This window comes from Tursiops truncatus, chromosome 21 (assembly GCF_011762595.2).
Source record: "Tursiops truncatus isolate mTurTru1 chromosome 21, mTurTru1.mat.Y, whole genome shotgun sequence".
Taxonomy (NCBI): domain Eukaryota; kingdom Metazoa; phylum Chordata; class Mammalia; order Artiodactyla; family Delphinidae; genus Tursiops; species Tursiops truncatus.
In genome coordinates, this window is record NC_047054.1 from 4,195,119 (window position 1) to 4,215,300 (window position 20,182).

The 20,182-nt window shown below is 36.8% G+C and overlaps 1 long non-coding RNA gene across 4 annotated transcripts in view; it reads left to right on the plus strand.

Annotated features, from left to right (window-relative positions):
• LOC109547640 (uncharacterized) overlaps window positions 1-8,674 on the plus strand; it is a 54,684-nt gene extending 46,010 nt beyond the window's left edge. For 2 of the 4 annotated variants that reach the window (XR_012328934.1, XR_012328931.1), the window contains one exon: window positions 8,423-8,674. This is a non-coding gene — a long non-coding RNA (uncharacterized lncRNA). The other 2 variants (XR_012328932.1, XR_012328933.1) reach the window with 2 other exon arrangements.
• The last annotated feature ends 11,508 nt before the right edge of the window (window positions 8,675-20,182 follow it).

The following is a 20,182-nucleotide window of genomic DNA, read 5'->3' on the forward strand; positions in this document are numbered from 1 at the left end:
TCTGCCTTTCCAACCCGGAAAAGGAGGCGTATCTTATTCACCATATATTTCAGTTTCTCATTTACCAGAAACCAATTTTGAGCCTTTTGGTTGCAAAATATAAGGGAAAAAATCTATTAAATGATGAGACATAAACATAAAATTATATAAATCTACAGAAAGACTGAAGTAAATTGTACAGTTTTATCTCTGTACAAATAAAACAGTAAGATGAAAGGAAAGGAATGATCCTGGGTCCTCAATATTTATAACAAAGGAAGTAATTTTTTTCTGTAACACTGCATAACTTGAAATTTAAAACCTGAACAATAAATTAGTGAAGGGACATTGGGAATAATTCCTCATACAGGAATCTTAGGTGATCACCCAATTTCTATGAGAAATGTTTTACAAGTGGAGTAATCACTACATTAAAGATGAAACCAATCCCACTCTTGGACAGTTATAGTTATCAGAAATATTTTTCTTTTATCAAAATTAAATCTGCCTCGTGGTCACTTTCTTCCCTTGGTCTTAATTTTACTGCATTAAGTCTAATTTTTTTAAAAAAGAAATGTTTCAGATATATAAATATATTTAATATTTTCTTTTTAGCTCTTTTGAGCAGAACTAGATCCTTCCATTTGTTTTTTTCACATTAGGTATGGGTTTACATTCTTTTTAACTGTCTAAGTTACCCTCTTTGGAATCTACTAGAATTTGTTAACATCTGTCTTATACCAGGTTTCCCAGCATTCACTGCAATACATCTTAGCAATAAGCATCTAAATTCACAAATCCAAACTGGCACTGAAATGACCACACAACTATAAAAATAGCAAACAGCTGTACTAGCACTGGAAATTAGTGTGTCATACACTCTTCAGAAGCTTGAATAAATTTCTTCTGAATTTAAAATAGGTGATACTAGATAAAAAGATGTTTTCACTCCCTGACCTGGAAATTCTACTTACTGAAAAAGACTGCACAGTGTCAGGGAAACAGGGTCAGAATCACATCCTTCTGTAGGAGTGGAGCTGAGATAAATGCAAGATACAAAAAAGTTGGAGAGGTCTTTATTCACGACTCTGACTGCTAATTTGATTTAACACCATTGGAGCTGATATACCCGAAGACCTCACATACACATGATTGCAGATGTTTGGAAGGGATACAACAATGCAGGACAGAAACTTTCTAAGGATCAACTGGGTTGTCAGGCCAAACTGGACTCACTTCTTCATCAGTATAGAGAACAAAACATGTTGAGCAAATGCTCACTTCTATAGACTAACCGTAAACCATTGTGTTCCACTGCCTTATGTCAGGCTATTCACTCACTGAACTTATGTCATAAACTTATACCAACTATCCTTCTGGCTTAAGTTCTTTAGTAAGACAGATAAGCAAAGAAAAAAGTGAAGGGATTCAAAATAATCATCCATCTTTACTACTGGGACAATGGTTGAAAAATGATGACAGAAACAAAAGAGACAATCTAAGAAACCCTTATAAATACTTGGGGAACAGTTGCTCAACAGTTATGTATAATAATTATACTGGTTTTATAGATGAAATGTATCAATAGGTCAAAAGACCCCTGATTCCCTAGCTGTTTAAACCATTTTAAAAGAATCATTGTCATAAAATAGTCCTAATAATTTGACCCATTTGAAACAACTTTATCCTCAAATCCTTCAAAGATAGCTCTCAAAAAGAAAATTAAAAATTAACCTTATTTGTGCATATATGTGAAAAATCATAAATTGAACATTAGTAAAATCAAACCCGTCGAGGTAATAAAACAGAGACCATGAACAAGTTGGGGTTTTTCCAGAGGTCTAAAGATCATTCAACATTAAGAAATCAATTTATTTAAGTCCATTAACATGGCAAAGAAGAGTAAACTTAGTCTGCATGACTCTAAGTATTGAACATGGCACTTAAATACCCATTAGTATTAAAAAATTTTAACTATGATGGGAAGAAAGATAACTCCTTAACTTTATAAGAATATTTATATGAAACGTAAAGCCAAAATACCACTTAAGAATGTAACACTATATATATTCATATTAAAGTCAGGAAAATACATATGGTTATAATTCGCTATTTCAGTTTGTAATGTTTTACATAATTGTTCCCAAAAGTAATAAAATGATATAATAACTGAGAGGAAGAAACAAAATATTATTTTCAGATGACATTATTGTTTACCTGGAAAACCTGAACAAATCATCTGTTTTTTAAAATTATTAAGACTACTTAGTAAGAGTTCTGCATATATATACAGGCAGCAATCAATAATTTGCAATCAGAAAGTATATATAAAAAAAAGAATCCATTAACATTGGCAAAGAGCAATATAATGTGAAAAATCATGTGAAATATTCCAGAACAGCATTTTTCAAAAAAGACTACAGATATTTACTAAGTCAATGAAAATTTGGGATGAATAAATTCAGTATTATACAAATATCAATTCTCTCCAAACTGAATTATTAACATGATGTATTTTCAATGAAACTACCTGTGATTTTTGGATAGAATTCTATCAAAAAATACAGATATATGGTTGATTGAGGTTTTGTTTTTTTTTTTTTTTGATATTGAGCTGCATGAGCTCTTTATATATTTTGGAGATTAATCCCTTGTCAGTTGCTCCATTGGCAAATATTTTCTCCCATTCTGTGGCTTGTCTTTTCGTTTTGGTTATGATTTCCTTTGCTATGCAAAAGCTTTTAAGTTTAATTAGGTCCCCTTTATTTTTGTTTTTATTTTCATTACTCTAGGAGATGGATCAAAAAAAAGAAAAAAACCCAATCAAAAAAATGGGAGGGAGATCTAAATAGACATTCCTCCAAAGAAGACATACAGATGGTCAAGAGGCACATGAAAAGATGCTCAACATCACTAATTATTAGAGAAATGCAAATCAAAACTACAATGAGGTATCACCTCACACCAGTCAGAATGGCCATCATCAAAATCTACAAAGAGTAAATGCTGGAGAGGGTATGGAGAAAAGGGAGCCCTCCTAAACTGTTGGTGGGACTGTAAATTGGTGCAGCCACTATGGAGAACATATGGAGATTTCTTAAAAAAACTACAAATAGAACTACCATAGGACCCAGCAATCCTACTCCTGGGCATATACCCTGAGAAAACCATCATTCAAAAAGAGTCATGTACCACAATGTTCATTGCAGCTCTATTTACAATAGCCACAGCATGGAAGCCACCTAAATGTCCATCGACAGAGGAATGGATAAAGAAGATGTGGTACATATATACAACGGAATATTACTCAGCCATAGAAAGAATGAAATTATGCTTTTTGCAGTGACACGGATGGACCTAGAGACTGTCATACTGAGTGAAGTCTGACAAAGAGAAATATCATATGATATTGCTCATATGTGGAATCTAAAAAAAGTGGTATGAATGAACCTACTTACAAAACAGAAATAGAGTCACAGATGTAGAAAACAAACTTATGGTTACCAAGGGGGAAAGTGGGGGTGGGGAGGGATAAATTGGAAGATTAGAACTGACACATACACACTCCTATATATAAACTAGATAACTAATAACAACCTACTGTATAGCACAGGGAACTCTACTCAATACTCTGTAATGACCTATATGGGAATAGAATCTAAAAAAGAGTGTGTGTGTGTGTATATATATATATATATATATATATATATATATATACATACAACCGATTCACTTTGCTGTACAGCAGAAACTAACACAACACTGTAAATCAACTATACTCCAATAAAGATTAATTTTAAAATACAGATATATAGTCAATACTCTTTTAGCTAAGCAAAGTGAGATAATATAACTGAAAGAGGGATTGCCTCCCAAATTTTTAAGAATTACATAGATAGATCACTGAAAATTAAATATCAACACATTTCAAGAATTTTAAATTGTGATGAATACAGCATCATAATAAAAAAAGAAAGTAAGAATTACTGAATGAGTAGTATTGAATTACATGTCAACCATCAAGGAAAAAACTGTTTATGATGGGTAAAGTGTCATATAACACATATTTCAAAAGTACTAAGAAAAAAAAAGAACAATGAAATAATTAGAAGAAAATTGAAAGTATTAATATAGTTTATGATGATGAATAATAGTCATTCAGGTATGAAAACAAAGGTAAATGTAAACACTAAACTAAAAACTCATAGAATTTCCTACCATTAAATCTGTATAAGAAAATAATTACAAAAAATTAAATACAAATGTCAAATTAAGAAAAATATTTCCAGCCTCTTTGGCCACCACATGGTCTGTTATAGCTGTGTAAAAAGTTAATCAAATTGTTACTTTAAAAAAATGAACAAGGGACATGAAGAGGAAATTCACCAAAAATGTAAAAAGGAATGTATAACATATATATGAAATATTTAAATTCAGTTGCAAAGTAATGCAAAATAATCCAAGTTGAGTAAAATTTTAAGAAAATTATTAAAAACAAAATAAAAGTAGCCAGTGATAATGAGAGTAAGTGGAAATTGATATTTGCATTTATGGTGGTGTGGTTGTACGTATACAATCTGTAAGGTAATAATGGTCAGATTTGCAATAATCTGAATAATGTGCAGTTAGATTCGGCAGACATAATATTTAAAAAATTGAATATTGATGTAAAGATATATTTTTATAGTATATTTAGAGCAGTACAATTTTAGAAAGTCATAATAACACTTGATTTGCAGATAAAATAGAGTATATGTTTTGGAATGCATTGATTCAGGACATTTTGAAGAGGTGATATTAACAGGTAACGATAGAGTGAAACTGTGTTATTCAGTCTCCCTCTTTCAGTATCTTACAAAATAGCAAAATAGTAACAACCATATGCACAAACACACAGAGGCAGCAGAAATCAAACAATAAAGATCCCACAATTTCATTTGATAACCATTGTAAAGTGGTGACTAAGAAAGGAAATATCCTAACTCTACACCACTCTCCACAAGCAGTTTGGGAGAATAAAGATAAATGAATATTATAATTATTTACAAACAGAAATGGTCTCTAACGTTTCACGGCTGGTGTGAAAACCTCCCTAACTTGTGTTCTTGTCCTACTGCAGAAGGAAATATTTGAGATCATGGATGCCCCACTAGAGTGGACCCATGAATCATTATAATGAGCAAATTACTCCCTCCTAATTCTTGATAGATTTACAGTAGAAACAAGACGCATATTGTTGGTCCTCATTTTAAGCCATTGTTATTTTGGTGTTGTTTATTACAACTTGATATCCCAGCTTCTTCGTTTTGGTACGTGGATGATTCAGGAAGCCAATGATATCACTGTCTCCAAGATCACCTCACATCTGCTGATAACTGTACATCTGTATCAACAATATAGATCTCTTCTGCATTGTACATACACATTCAGAAAAATCCAGAGAGCAGGCACTGGGAGGGGGTCCATCGTATCTGGCCATGTTTTTCAACTGTGGCCAGAGAATCAGTAGAAACATTACTAGTAAACAAGGTGGTGTCCTGTGCCCCTAGAATTAACATGACTTCAGAGCCTGGGTTCACTCGTCCACAAAAGATGGAGACTTCTCTTTTCCCAGGGCACAACCGTTTTAACAAATGGCCCTAGATCACTTTGAAGAAGGCTGGGAAGAATTTACACAGTATTCACTTGTGGTGGAAAGGAACTTGAGCAGGCTACTTTATTTGAGAGGTGTGTGTTTTGTTAAAGGCTCTGGTCTGGAAATGAGGGGAACAGCTATGATTATCTTGATGACTCAAGATAGACCTCTGTGCCCCAACGTTGACCTTCATTACTTAGATCAAGAAGGGCCTTAGTTAGCTACCTATTTCTTTCGGGGGATCAACATACTTGTTTTTCACTCTGGTCTTGCTGCCGTTACGGCAATAATACCTATCTTGTCTATGTCAGATAAATTTTGTAATTGCTTCTATCACCCAAGATTTTATCATTTACTTTGAAGTCGGGCACCCCTTTTCAAGGCAGAATTTTCTATTTAACGCCTAGGCTACTGAGGACAGCCACTAGGAAGTCTGTGAGGATTTTCCCCACTCCATCATCAATCAGTTTCTCAACACTACGATAAAGGACAGTCCTCTTCAAGGGACACAGAATGTAGGTGAGCCAGTAGCACATTTTTCAGTGTCACGCCAACATTTCTATCTCCCTCTATCTTTGGATTCGTTCTTTTATATCATGCCAAGGGATTTCTTAAACTCAGCTTCATTTAGGTTACAGTTCTGTTCGGATGTCAGCCAAGCAACCCTGCCACCTGTCTGAATGGCTGCCAGCTGCTTGAGCCAACACTTTGAAACTAGAATCTCTGGTCATTCTACTCTTGTATTGCGAACTGCGTTCCTTTCTCTCTGCACTACCGTATTTAATTTCTTTCCAAAACACATTCTCCATATTTTTGCTGATATTCATTAGTAAAAAACTTGCAGTTCTACTGGTATGTCAGCATTCTCATCTGGGTCTGACCACCCTTGGCTAACTTATTCTCCCCTTCCGATCTGTAGTTCCAGTTTTCCATAATAATGTAGTTTCACTGAGCACGTAGCTGCCCAATGAGGCAGTGTATCTCACAGCATCTCTTGGAGCTGGTTGTGCCATGTCCTAACTTAACAACTGAAACAGTCAGAAGCAATGCGTGCAAATTTTGTGTCATTTGCTTTAAAAATTCTTTTCCTCCCAGTGCTACTTCTTTGAAGCAGGGTCCAAAATACAGAACCGACTTAAATGCTACCCCACGGAAGATATGTCTCATGAGTTTATAGACAAATAAGATAAGAAAGATCTGAGGATCTCCCTTTAAAACCATGTTGGAGCAGAATCACCCTGCCGGCAAGTATCACACGTTTTGACCTTATGTGAGAAAGAAGTACACTCTAATTTGATTTTTGTGTGTCTTTATTGGAGCAGCAAAGCTTATGTCCTGAATACTGCAACCCTCTATGGCTTGTGGGGATTAGCGACAACTCAGTAGGAGTAGGTCATGAGGAGATCTGTTATCAGAGAGGAGGGTGCCTACCTCAGGCGTGGTTATTACAGAGCCTTTAAACAAGGCAAGAATCAGTATCAAGAGACAATTTCTCTTGCTCTTATGTTCCTTTTCCAAAACTCCCACATGGATATATTTGTTGAGTGGCAGATAGGGATTTTAAAGAGTGCAGTGTTTAGCTGCCTAGCTTTTAGAATGTAGTAAGACATCTTTCAAGGGAGTGAAAATGAAGTAGACTCCGCCCACATACACTTCTGGCTCCCCTACCAAACTCTAAGATGAAAGGGTCTTTAGTCACCCTTGCAGGAGAAAATGTGACATGGACGGGGGAAATTAAGAGTGACCTAATACTTCTCCAGAGAAACATTAAACGACAAGAAATAGTTTAAAATGTGTAGAACGTTCTGAGAGACAAATGGACCCCAAGGATATTACACTCAGAAAAGATGGTGATCAGATATCAAGAAAGCAAGAAGCGACAAATGTGTGAATTTCAAGAAACGCAATAAAATGAGCCTAAAAAGAGGTGACTCAACGTAACTCAGGAATGGAAGCTGTGTTAAAGGAATTTGTGGCAAACACTGAATACAATTAAGTACAAAACTAAAACTAACATTTGTGGGATTTATGGATTAGTGTAGGGAAGGGCTTTAACTCTAATGATGAGTATTTAATATTTGTGGAGGTTTCTAGTGTTTTCCCTTCTTTGTAGTATTTGATTATTTAAAATAATAATGTTTCTTTTTAATAAATATAATGAAGTCAATATTCCAAGATTAAAGAAGAAGTAGAGTTATTTCACAAGAATTATTAATAGCAAAAGAATCCTTTTTGGTTTTGAATAATTATGGACTCCCTATTAAAATACCAAGTCTCATGTCATCTATTCTAAACAGTTGCTTATAAATAAAATCAAACTCAACATTTTTCGTAACGTTTATCAAAATGGATTTTTCTTACCATTCTTGAAATTTTATATCACTGTTTTGGATTTATGCTTGCTTAGTATGGTAACGGGGGCAAAAAGTTGCCATATACCTAGGAAAAGAGTAGTTGCTCTGCAGTGATAATAACAAGTAACCACCAAAAACTGAAAACCTTCAGTCGATCATCAACAACTCAATGAAAGTCTTTCTGTAAACCAGCCAGTGTCAGAACTTTGCTTCTGAGGTCAGCAATGAAGAACAGGCTTGTCCATAAACACAGTTTTGAGTGTCATTCATCAACATCTCACCTGTGTAACCACACTTCTACAGATAATGTCAACACACTTTACCTTCTGAAAGACCATCAATTCCTCTGTCCATGATTCCCCAAACTCCATGAGATTGCCAGCCTGCTCTGTGCAAAGAGACTGTGTCTAACTTTACTGAAATAAATAACTTCAGAATCATCTTTTTATTTCAGATATTGAGTGGTAGTCTCGTGAGCATTTCTGGAGGTTTGCTTTAAAGACACTGAGTTGACAGAATCCAGTAGGCTCTCAGACCAACAGGTGGGCTCACTGGATTCCTTATGCCCACACAGCATTTTTCCTTTAGATCTGCTGTCTGGTGAGACGGTCTCAACAGTGATCTAAGCTCTGAACAGTTTCATCGCGCAGTGTTGTTAAAACTATTGTGTTATGCTAGAATTTGTAACCAAATAAGATTTTGTGTAAGGTCATTAAACCTAGATCTTCATGTAAAATGTTGACGCCTAGAATTTGAAGCTTACGGTTGGAAGGTGTACCATTGTTTGCGGTTAACATACTTATTTTTCTGCTGCTTGCTGTGCCATGGATACAGACAGTGCCCCCCAAAGTGTCCAAGTCAATCCAAGTGGACTCTGAGTGCTAATGACTGGAAACCATCAGACCAGTAACCTGTCATAAAAAGGCATTGGGCAAACTTTATCCCAGGTCCCTTACAAAATCCTCAGGAGGGCAACCTCTGTCCTGTCCAGTTTGTTAAAGACATACAATTGCCAGGCTGTTGATCACACAACCCCTTCCTAACATCTGCTTGTTTGGGGAAACCAAGACAACATTCAAAGCGTACACACTGACCAAATACAGTGGTTCTGCTTTCTCATTTGCCATGAGTTTGTCAAAATCGCAACCTCTTTCTTAAAGCAAATCTGATTTCTATTTAAAGTCTCATTATAATCCCAACTCTGGTACTTTCCTTGATGAACAGCCGAAAACAAGTCAACATAGACTATCAGTAGCTCTTATGGGGGTACTTATGACTTGTAAAAATTAATGAACTAATAGACTTACGAGGAATTCTATAAAAAATTAGAGGACTAATCACAGAACATTCAAAAGTCAGTGTTTAATTGGAGTACTGAGGCCTCAAAATAAAGTTCAAGAAAGTCTCTCTTAGAAATTTGTACCCTTTGAAATGTACCCTCCTCTGTCTTTCACTCTCTTTCCTCAGCTTTACCTGATGTTCTAAATGAACTATTCTTTCTCTAGATTTTCTCTGGGGAAAGAAATATCACATTGTATAACTGCTAAATCACAGAGTATTGTGAGATTACCGGACCCTGGTCTACCACCAAGTTAAGAACTGTAGGGCTTCCCTGGTGGCGCAGTGGTTGAGAGTCCGCCTGCCGATGCAGGAGACACGGGTTCGTGCCCCGGTCCGGGAAGATCCCACATGCCGTGGAGCGGCTGGGCCCGTGAGCCATGGCCACTGGGCCTGCGCATCCAGAGCCTGTGCTCCGCAACGGGAGAGGTCACAACAGTGAGAGGCCCGCGTACAGCAGAAAAAAAAAAAAAAAGAACTGTAATTAAGGATTTTCTCAAATTTTAATAGTACTGGGAAAACATTTGTTCCTGGATGACTGACCTGTAGCAATTAATTCTATTAATTATTAGCTGCACAGATGGGGGAAAATGTCTAATACAGAAGGAGAGAGAAGCATTAAATAAGCTCACTGAATAATATTTTTAAAATTCCCTTGAGAAGGTAAGAAAAAACTATGTATTAAATAAGGCAATTCAAAATGTATAGGTAGGGTAGATTATAGAAAATCTCACAATTACAAATTAAATGAAATCTAAATGGAGAAGCCACTACAGAAAGACCTGGTGCAAGAGCAAGGTAATCAGGGCTGTGTGTACCTGCAGGACAGGTTCTTGCTGCCTCCAAATACCCGCTTTCTGTAAATCTACGTGTAAGGCAGTGTCCTGCACACTGCTTTCTGTGTTTATGTCTCTAAGAACCCCAGAAATGTTACCTGCCTAGGACAAGTCTTCACGATATTTTTGGCTCAAAAATTCCCACACCAATTAGTATTAATTTGGATTGCTAACATATGACGGAGGGAAACAAGTTTTAATTTACAAGAGAAATCCTTTTAAAGGGAGCATCTTTGCTTTCTCCCTGAGCTCGGTGAAATTTCCTGGCCCATAGTCTGAAGGGCAATGTAGCCCTTTAAAGGCGTTCACATTCTGCAGGTGATCCCTGGGCTAGATTCCTGCCATTTGTGGAGGAGTCCAACACCTGATTCTCTTCCTGTGTGGTACTGAACCCAAGTCCTTTGCAAAACCATCAACTATTCAGATACGTTCCCCCACTCTTCATTGTGTCAAACGCCCCTTAGGTACTCACCACCGTGTTCCAGGGAAAAATCAAGGGAAAGGAATGCTTATCCTGCTATGTTTCATGCACCAATAATCACTACAGATTCCACTTTGTCCTTTCCTTAAATTGATTTTTCCCTCCCATAAGAAAGATAAAAACTCACATCATAAATTTGCATCACAGTAACTTTTGTAGAGAAGAAAGTTGTGGTAACTAAAAATTAGGTGACTGACTAAAAATTAAAACCATCGTCTACATACTTTGTAGAGCTGCTTGGCCATTTGGACATAAAAAGCAAGATCATTAGAGTTTGAAAAGGTAAGAAACTCATACTGAGACGCGGATCTCAATTTCAGTCTGAGAAGGCAAACTTGACAGAGATGCATATATAATAGTGCATCGGAGTATTTTAAGGTGAAGCTAAAGATGTGTCACAAAATGAGAGCAGGGAATATTTTTCCTCAAATTTTGAAACAGCTTGAAGTTCTAAAGAAACATATTTCAACGGAAGCCTTTATTGAATTATAATCATTGTTTTCTCTCAAACAACAGGGAGGGAAAAAGAGCCCAATCACTACGCCAGGGCCTATGACACCACACACTGTAGAAAATCGTTAATATTTGAGGGATCAAAAGTAAAACTTACAATTCTGTTCTTGCATGTATACTCTGTATCTATTCTTCTGTTAAAATTGGGGTTTGTCGGGGCTTCCCTGGTGGCGCAGTGGTTGAGAGTCCGCCTGCCGATGCAGGGGACGTGGGTTCGTGCCCCGGTCCGGGAAGATCCCACATGCCGCGGAGCGGCTGGGCCCGTGAGCCATGGCCGCTGAGCCTTTGCGTCCGGAGCCTGTGCTCCGCGGCGGGAGAAGCCACGGCAGTGAGAGGCCCGCGTACCACAAAAAAAAAAAAAAAAAGAGTCCTCTGTCAGACCATCTAGTTCCTTTCTCTTCACACAGCTATTTGTTTTATGACAGCTCTTAATCATTTCTAAAATTGGAATAAGTCGTAATTCTGCAATTTTCTTTTGCCACTGATTTCCTCTGCCTGTTCAAACATATACTTGGTGTTACTATGTTTTAACTTAATGTTGACATGCTTTTATTCTATGTTACTCACCAAGGTAAAAAGAATCCATTTTACCAGACATCTAAAATAATTTGATTTCTATCATTTGGTACTATTTGTTACCATAAATTTTATGCTTTTTACCTAGATGATTTTTCTATATTTTTATTAACTATCACATTCATAACTTGCAACCTTATGACTGTATAGTACTGAAGGAGAAAAGGTTAATATGCATGTGATATACAGCTAAAATAAAATTCTCATGTAATATAATTAGAAGTAATTATTAACAGTTAAAAAACAAATTATTGGGCTTCCCTGGTGGCACAGTGGTTAAGAATCCGCCTTCCAATGCAGGGGACACGGGTTCAAGCCCTGGTTCAGGAAGATCCTAACTGCCACAGAGCAACTAAGCCCGTGCACCACAACTACTGAGCCTGCGCTCTAGAGCCCTCAAGCCACAACTACTGAGCCTGCACTCTAGAGCCCGTGAGCCACAACTACTGAGCCCACGTGCCACAACTACTAAAGCCCACAAGCCTAGAGCCCGTGCTCTGCAGCAAGAGAAGCCACCACAATGAGAAGCCCGCGCACCGCAAAGAGTAGCCCCCTCTCGCCGCAACTAGAGAAAGCTCGCATGCATCAACAAAGACCCAATGCAGCCAAAAATAAGTGAATAATAAATTTTAAAAAACAGATTATTAAAATACCCAGAAATTGAATATTTATTATAATATAAATTATAGTATTATATCTTACAAGATTTCAAACTAGCTTCCAAATCCAAAGATACTGCTGTAAACATCAGAGAACTAATTGTATTTTGGAAATCATGAAAAGAAGCAGTATCATTTTTGAATAAGTAGGCTTAGAGGAAGTGAGAGTGTGTGGAAAGGACAAGATTGATAGAATAAGAAAAATTTAGAAACACAAGTAGAGACGGGAGAAGATCGTAAGATAGAGAGGAAGGAAGATTAGTGGGTGATAACACCCCCACTAATTGATAGTGGGGGGAAAATGAGCAAGAAAAGAGTAAGGAAAAAGGTTCAAGAAATAAGAAAACATTTCCTCAAAAACGCTGATATCCTAATAGCCTATACAAATAACTTGTTCAATCTCACTCAAAATCAGTGAAACATAAGTTAAAACCAAGATGAAACACCAAGACACACCAACTCAAATACCTAAAATTAAATGTATTGATAATACCAAGTTTTGTTGAGGATCTGCAGAAATCATAGTTTAAATTGATAATGTCTCTTTAGAAATAGGGGTGCCATGATCTACTAAGGTGATCTAAGCCCAAACCAGGACTCAGCAATTTCATATGTAAGAGAAATACACACATATGTGCATCAAAAGATATGGACGAAATATTCTCAGCAGCATTGTCCAAAACAGCCAAACTCGGAAAAAATCCAGATGTCCATTAACATTAAAATGGTAAAGAAAATCATGATATTGTTACAATAGAATAGTATACAGTAATAGGTAAACATGAAAAGACGAGAGCGATCTGCAGTTAAACACGTAGCAGGAAGGAATTCTGCCAACACTGTGTTGAGTGAAAGAAGCCAGACACAAAACCATATAAAAGAAAATATTGTATATTTTTATATGAAAGACTTTTAAAAAGAGACCAAGCTAACCTATGATGTTACATATTAGGATAGGGATAACCTCTGAAGAGAAAAGAGAGGTTAATATTTGGAAGGGGTAATTAGGGGAATTTGAGGTTTGTTAATAGTCTATATTTCTTAATCTGGGTAGAGGTCACATGATATGCTTACTTTATCATCATTCATTGAGCTGCATTTTATGTTTCTGCACTTTTCTGTATGTGAGTATATTTCAGCAAAATATTATATAAAGTAAAACGAACAAAAATGTATATACACCAGGGAGCATACACCAGGGAGCAGATACATCTAAATACATAGACCTCCAAGGAGAAACCACCTGATACAGAATAGATTTAAAGGACAAGGAGATCAGGGAAGTTGAAGGATTTTCTTTAAAAAATGTTGAACATACTAGAAACACGTTTTTATAAAAATAAATAACCACACACACAGGCCCCCCCCCCACCACACACATAAAATAGGTGAAAACCAGGTAGATTTTTTAAAATAAATGGCTGTATGTTTTAGATAAGACTATTTCTGGTTTTATAAAATGTAGACTTGAAGGACACATTTTATTGATATAATAAGGTAAGAACCGAAAGGGCTCCCAGGTAGTTCAAATTAAATATGAAGAAAGTAGAAGTCTAAAATGAAGATGAAGTTAAGGTACTGAATGGTTCAGTGTTAAAGAAAAAGACGGAGTTACACAAAATGAGAAGTCACACCATGTCTCCGAGGCATCTAACATAACTGGAGACGTGTTCTCAGTAGACAAAGTGGGGTGGGGACTGAAAATTTGGGGGGATATCTTTTTTTAAGATAATGACAGGGGTGAAAGGATTACAGGGAGAGTTGCTCAATGAAGCAAGTGTGTCCACGTGACAGTTCATGTTCTTTCTGTCCTACACTTTCCCCTCTCTGTGTGACAAAGGGGAAAACATGTTGAAAGATCAAGAGGTTTTGCACCTTGAAGACCTAAGAAATATGCTGTTTTTAGGATGTCTGCTTCCCCTGTCTGTGACCTTTTTTCCTCCTTTGAATTCAATCTCATTCAATCACTGAACTAAGGCTTTTTTCTTTTCTTTCTTTTTTCTTTCTTTTGCTTTAATCACAGCAAGGGGTTCTGACTTAATGTGTCACCACTTACTTGAGAGTTTGAATTTTTTAACATGACAGTAATTATGGCAGGCTTGGGAGTTATAAAAATAAATAAGTCATACTCCCTATCCTTGAAAAGCTCATGACCTACTGAGTTCGGAGAACCAAGAGATGATTTTAAACTGTCTAAACTAAGAAAGCATGATGTACTAAGGAATAGATTCTAAGACCAGAAAAAGAGAGATTTCTGAGCAGGAGATTTCTAAGCTCAAATAACAACACATTCTCTGCCAAAGTACAATTTCATGCCTGGGAGAAACCATTACGTGAAATTTAGGGAGCCTTGGATACTGTCTGCAAACCTTGGGAGGAGCTCACAGACAAGGACAATTATGGAGAAATAGTTCAGGGAGCGGTGGGCTATTTAGCTTGATGAAAGGGATATTTAAAGTGGTTCTTGCTTCCTGGTCTGCTTTGGTATCTTTCGTGGAAGCATCATTTGCAAAATTTCTCCCCCTGCGTTCTTTCCTTTCTTGGCAGTTGGTTCAGAAAACTGTGCTTGTAGTTACCTCCCACTTGGTAAGAGGCCTCAGTTTACAAACAGACTTCTCATCCAGGCATGTATACCTGTCTCTGCCATGAAGAGCCGTCCTCGAAGCTCACTTATACCTGAGCCCAGTTCTCCAGGGCGCTACACTCAGGCCTGGTGGTAGTGGCACTGATTGATTTTGTCCCAATTCTCTTCCCTGTGGGTCTCTAAGAGGTGGCCTGCAGCCACTTCAGACAAGTGGCCAAGAGTTCTCTGCTTCCGGAAAGCACGAACGACTAAGTACAATGAACTTTAAAACTTCTTCAGGTAGGCCTGAATTGACTGAAAATTAAATGTGCTCATGTATTCCAAAGAAAGCAGCTTCTCTCTTGGTAAAGGAGGCTAATGGGACTCAAAGTGATAGAAATGAGGTGAAATATACAGAGGCATTTCTACCAATGGCAAAATGCTAACTTTCGTCAAAAAATTAGACAAGTATGTGCCTTTGGTAATTAACTGGCATTGAATTAAATGCAACAAACACTTATTCCCTTTCTATATTGGTTTAATTAAATGCAAGTCAAGGTTAATCTGTGCCCCCAAAATCCTCCCTTATAGCCATAGCAAAGGCAAATATTACTTAAGAGAAACACTTACCTTTGATGGACAGCACATCATTCTGCTATCCTAAAATATCACATGCTAATGAAACTTTTCCCGATTTTACATTAGTGATATATTCAGATAGCATTGAAAAATCACATGCATACTGTTTAATTTACAGTAGCTTTTTCCCCCCTAAACTCAACTTTACAGAAGACAGAAAGATTAGCTAAATATATAAAATAAATTAAAATTATGTATTAAATACATAAATTAAAGACATGAGAATGTATCTACAAATATTGCCTTTTGTTAATGCTATGGAATAGAAAGTTTCAAATCAGAGTATCATGACTAAATCCTATGTACAATGCCATTCAGGTAAACTCCAATATTTGAATAAAGGAGAAACAAAACGTATCTTACCTAATTAATACCTGGTTTATCGTTAGAATCCCTAGCTACCATGACTGTTAACGTGAAGCAAATACCAACTTTCTCCTGGTTTTGCAGCCGGCAGTTGGCTTTGTGTTATTACTGAAGAAACAAAAGAAAGTCTGATAGTCTCTTAAATCAGAATTTAAAATTGAGAACATTTAACAGAAATGGAAAAACCATAGCTTTCTAAATTTTGCCTTTTGACCCCTGTGTGAGCTACCAAGACTTCAATTACCTCACTTTCTTCCCAGCACATTCAACAGCCAAGTGTACATTTCTACCATGTATCTGAAATCCTTGCTTTGCTGCCTTTCAAAGAATGAGTTATAATAGTAAAATGATACCAAAGGGTTACAATATATAAATCCATTCCCTTATTGTTATCTTACTGGCAGAAATCCTATCTATGAATGTTTAACAATGACAGGATATCTCACCCCTAGAGAATCCAATAATGTTCCAGAAGACTTCTAGAAAGATGGTGAGAAAGTATTACAGAAAAATTGAAAGGTCCATTGTTAAGACAATTGAGAATTATTCTCAAGGAAAGGAACAAAACTATTAATAAAAGAAGCTAAAAGAGAAATTTATTACAAAGGAAAATCACATGGTCAAAGCTTATTTTAAAAATAAGAGATTTTCTCCCAATCTCTAGTCAATCAATAACCTAAAAGAAAAAGTTACAAATTGGCATGATATTCATGAAAATAACAGCAGTTTACAGAAACATAAAACTTTTGAACTGGAGTTCAAATATGACTTGAGTATACTTAACCCAACAACCCGCTGCTACAGCAAGAATCCTTTATACAGACATCAAAGTGGCGATATCTATCCTCTACCTATCACCACATTTTTGGGGAGTGGAGTCAGTTGCTCCCAAGAAGCAGATACCATGTTAAACAAGTCTCACTGTTACAGAGATCTTAGCAGTGCATTAAATGTTACATTAAGAGAATTTTTTCCAACCAGCCTTCCCTTTGCCCTAAAAAGTTCAAGTTCTCTTTAAAATGAATTATGATTTACTGTGCAATATATTCTCTGGAATTCTGTAATTTCCCAGTTTAAGACAAACCATCAGCTAAAAGCTTACCTATCAGTCAGTTATTTGTAACTGGGGATTTTGCCATAAAACAATGAAATGTACTATGGCCACGTGCTCACTTTACTACATAAAGAAATGCACACCTACATACACACATACATGCATATATACATTAATGAATCAATAAATAAAACAATGCCCTGAGTTTCATTCTGTAGAAACCAAACACTTACGTATTCATCCACCAAATATTTTCATGTTTTATAATGCAAGGCACAATGACAGAAGACAGTATCAACACAATTTATAACTTTCGTATGTGGAAGAAAACGCATGTGAAAATTCATTATATTATAGGTATTCCGTATTATATATGTGTCATTATATCATATGTATTATGTCAGATTGGAAAAGTGTACTCAACAATTAAATTCTAGATGCTAAAATAATCTACAGGAAAGTGACTGGAATCAAAATTAAATAAGGTGAAAGATTGGAAATTGCATCTTAAGATACAGGAGCAGTTGTACCAGGCAACTCCCAGAAGCAGTCACATTTTTATCTATGTGAAGGGCACCCCTGGCAATTGCACAGGCAGTGTACCTCTGGTGTGGTCGTGGACAGTGGCCCCGAGACGTATACTAAAAGATCACTACGAGAAGTGAGAATATCTAAGGATCGCCTCCACCTGAGGAAGCAGCGTAGGCTTTGGAAACAGACAGTTAGAACAGTTAGGATCTTGGCTACAGTGCTTACTGACTATGAAACCAAACTAATGTTTGTTTGTTTAAGGTAAGTACACGATACAACGTCCCTAGAAGAGCGGGATGAATTACTCATCTGCACGGTCTTAGTCCTCCTCTAGTGCTGGTGGATGTTGGAGGAGGTCATGGAGAGGATGTGACCATCGAGAGGCCCACTAGCTGGACCTGGACAATCTGAGGTGCCTCACCTTCTGCCCTGTCTTTGGAGTGGACATCCTGCCGAATGGTCCCCCACTAGGAGCCATTTCCAAGGTCACATCCTTGAGAGAGCAGTGTGTCCTTGAGACCATGTGGGTGGTAGACATGACTGAAACCAGTTAAGACCTCTGCAGGTGTAAACATTTCATATTCTGGTGGGTGAGTGCAGAGATCTCCTTGTCTTGGGGCCCCTCGTATGTAAGTTCCCTTGCTTATTAAACCTGCCACCTACCTATCTAGAGTGGTCTGCCTCCTTCTTGGATTTCTCCTCGCCCTCTGGGTACGGGGCCAGTTTGCAAACCAACAGTGGATGAGGAAGGTAGATGTCAGCTCTGAGAAGCAGACGGCTGGACATGCACATTCACAGCAGAAGGGCAACATCAGTAAGTGGACAACTTCCCACACTGTTGGTGGGAATTAAAGTTGGTGCAGCCACTATGGAAAACAGTACGGAGGTTCCTCAGAAAACTGAAAATAGAATTACCATATGATCCAGCAATCCCACTCCTGGGCACATATCCAGACAAAATTATAATTCAGAAAGATACATTCACCCCTATGTTCATAGCAGCACTATTCACGATAGCCAAGACATGGAAACAACCTAAATGTCTATCGACAGATGAATGGATAAAGAGGATGTGGTACATACATACAATGGAATATTACTCAGCCATAAAAAAGAATGAAATAATTCCACCTGCAGCAACATGGATGGAACTAGAGATTGTCATATTGAGTGAAGTAAGTCAGAAAGAGAAAGACAAATGCCATATGGTATCACTTACACGTGGAATATAAAATATGACACAAGTGAACCTGTCTACCTACCTATGAAACAGAAACAGACTCACGGACATAGAGAACAGACTTGTGGTTGCCAAGGGGGAGGGAGTTGGGGGAGAGATGGAGTGGGAGGCTGGGATTAGCAGATATAAGGCATTATATATGGAATAGATAAAAAAAAAAACAAGGTCCTACTGTAGAGCACAGAGAACTATATTCAATATCCTGTGATAAACCATAATAGGAAAGAATATGAAAATGCATATATATGTATAGCTGAATCACTTTGCTGTACAGAAGGAATTAACAACATTGTAAATTAACTATACTTCAATTTAAAAAAAGAAGTGGGGGACTGACTATGCTGGGCGAGTAGGTGAATGTGTACGTCTAAACGACGAATGAGGTCGTGCTGGAAATTCCCTCAGCAGGGATCTTCCATGCTGACATGCAGTTCTATAAATACACAGTTTTCTCATTATCTTTTCTGTATAGTTTACAGAGGTATTAATATAATTCTAATAAGTAAATATTTTAGTTTACAAAACTGATTTCTCATCTTTACAGAAATAAAACACAAAATTCTGAATTTGAGGAAAACAATAAAAAGTTATGTATTGGGTAATTGTATAAAATTAACTATGCACATTCTAAGTAGAGTTGCTTAAGCCAACCTACAGGAGCCGAAGGTGGTGTTCATTTTGACCCTGTAATACTTCAAAAAAGGAATCCACTGGCTATCAGAATTTTAGATGTTTTATTTTCATTAATATTCAATATCAAGGACTCACAAGATTTCCGTTATCTGTTTCTCTGCTCTCTAAACCTCTTCATAAATTATCTTTAAAATATTTTCCAAATCAGTTAAGTGTATGAATGCAATTCTTCTTTTTTTATGGATTAAGTAAAAAAAAAAAAAAAGTGTCATTTGTTAATTCAAGTCAGTGCATCTGAACTTAACCTAGTAAATTTGGATTGTTTTACGGATTATTTTATGAAGGGTAGGCTTGTAATTAGTAACAGCTAGGAATCTCCATTTTGTAATTTGGGGAGGATAGGTTATCAAATTAATCACATTTGGACCAATCTCAAGTTTTTAAAAGAGGAGAGATTTGTGTAGACCTTTTAGGCAACATTTTGAAAATACTAAATAAAAAGGTACAGATATTTTAGCTAACCTTGTTCTAAAGGCAAAATATGAATTCTCTTTCCTCCCAACCCCAAGTTAAATAGGCCATTCACCTCTTTACATCCTACAGAGATTCCTCACTCTCTGAACTCTTCTAAACATTCATTTTCTCACCTCTGTACATCTTTAGATGCACACTCACTGTTCCAAGGGAAGCTCTAACTAGATCACCCGTCATCTGCAGGGAGCTGGGATTTCAGACGAGCCCTGGAAAATCATGTCGCCATTAGGCTATAAGCAAATTTGAAAAGG